At 39.1% G+C, this 1,981-nt stretch overlaps 1 long non-coding RNA gene across 2 annotated transcripts in view; it reads left to right on the forward strand.

Annotated features, from left to right (window-relative positions):
• The window catches only part of LOC101846783, a 36,477-nt gene that overhangs the window by 31,815 nt on the left and 2,681 nt on the right, over nt 1-1,981 (forward strand). For both annotated transcript variants that reach the window (XR_220065.3, XR_001184814.1), the window contains exon 2: nt 837-910. This is a non-coding gene — a long non-coding RNA (uncharacterized LOC101846783). The remainder of the gene's footprint in view (nt 1-836; nt 911-1,981) is intronic.

Consider the following 1,981-nt stretch of genomic DNA (forward strand, 5'->3'; position numbering starts at 1 on the left):
GGGAGGGAGGGAGGGAGGGGAGGTTACTGTGCTCATCGTGTCATGTAAAATTTCGATACACGACCTTGACAATTTTCGTCATATAATTAATCTTGCACCGTGACATTACTTTCTCTCAGGGATTCGACTTGTGTGAATATTCCATAGAGTTACCCCCTTTACCCCCTTTTAAACACATCTATGCTGTATTCTGAAATTGTCACGGTCGGCTTCCTCTTTAGAAATAACTGCGAAGAGAGGTTTAGATCTTTTCATCAAAGGCATAGTTTTATTTATTCTCTTTTATTGCTTTGAAACTTTGAATGCAGAGTCAGAGCCGATGAGTGAAACTGGATGTTAACGTGTTCAGTGATTCTGAACGCGTAGATTAGATTTATTTGCATATTATGTCACTCTTTCACAACATTTTCCTGCTAGACACCTCAGGGTTTACATTAACCTCCAACGATATCAATCAATAATAGATAAGTTAGACGTGTTATTACATTTTTACACTTTCCCTCTCCCCCAACACACACGCACCCACACGCAGACATTCACTATAGTCACAAAATAACAAACTAATCAGATTTTTCCACAAGTTAAATTTCTACGAGAAGCACGTCGACTGGAAGTATTAATTTCTAGTGTTTAGAAGAAGCAAACAACTCAAACAAACAACCACAATAGCAAACAGACATATGATATTGTGTTCCCGCATGCACGTTGGTATCGCAGAGTTCCTCTGTATCTTTTTTATTGTTGTTGTTGGTTGGTTGTTGTTTTTTTCACCGTGTGTTTTCTTTTGCCGCCGGAAAGATCTTAAAATGTATTGTTCGTCTCTGTTTCTCTGACAGGTTCAACACTGAATGATATGGTTATCTAAGTCAAGGGCTCAAGGCACGCCTGCTTTTGTCTGCCACTTATTCGGGTATGTGATTGAACACCTTTCTGACTTTTTTCCTTATCTCCCTAGGGTTAAAAAAAATAGCGAAAACTGTAGTGAGTGTTCTGAAATGACACCAAAGCCATGTTTGCTCCAAAATATTATACAGAAAAAAAACACGTAATCAGTCTGTAAAGACAGTACTGAAAATGCTACTGCTCATCGCGTTCAGACCACAAACACAAAAAGGCTTTCGCTGCTCTCATCCTTTTCCTAATAACAGTTGGCGAACGTCTTCAATACGAAGACCTGAATTTGCTGTAACCATGCCATAGAAAATGCAACCAAGGCAGAACGTAGATTTGCCGTGACCACGTTGGAAGACTGTTGTTTTTGACAAATATATTTTGAAGACACTCTCTGCCTGTTTCATTTCTCTCTGAAAACTTAATTTCCTCCGAAATCCTTCTTAGCCATCTGCCATTCTATGCCTACCAATCACAAACGGAGGAATAAGACGGGTAAATTTACAGCAATATCTTCGTGCCAAAGCCATGTTCAACACCATTTTTTCACGCTGATCATGGACGGACGACTGCGAACTGGTTGAAGAATTACGGTAACCTGTTTTCCCACAAGTTGACTTTCGTCTGGTAGCATTTTTATCGCATGGACACTTCCTTACTGACTTGTAGTCAAAGTGGTCCTAAGAATGCGGCAGCTTTTACGTTTAGCCCATTGTATTTGACTCATTTAGTCTTTAATGATATGTTTGAGTTTCCAAAATTCCATTAAGAATATGATTAGTATTAAAACCTCATTATGAGTAACGCAGATACATTGACAGGAGAGTAAGGCCCAAGGACAGGTGAAGTATTAATATCAATGAACTTCTTTGTCAATGCGTTTGCTCACTGTGTCGCCAAGACAATGATCCCTGTGGGCTGAAAGTGTGCATTCTCGCAATGTCAGCCTCTTGACAATGGAATATGTAACCCACACACTAGCAACAACTGTTAGATTCTTCTTCTTCTTCTTCTTCTTCTTCTTCTTCTTCTTCTTTTTCTTCTTCTTCTTCTTCTTCTTCTTCTTCTTCTTCTTCTTCTTCTTCTTCTT

This window comes from Aplysia californica, unplaced genomic scaffold, assembly GCF_000002075.1.
Source record: "Aplysia californica isolate F4 #8 unplaced genomic scaffold, AplCal3.0 scaffold00008, whole genome shotgun sequence".
Lineage (NCBI taxonomy): Eukaryota > Metazoa > Mollusca > Gastropoda > Aplysiida > Aplysiidae > Aplysia > Aplysia californica.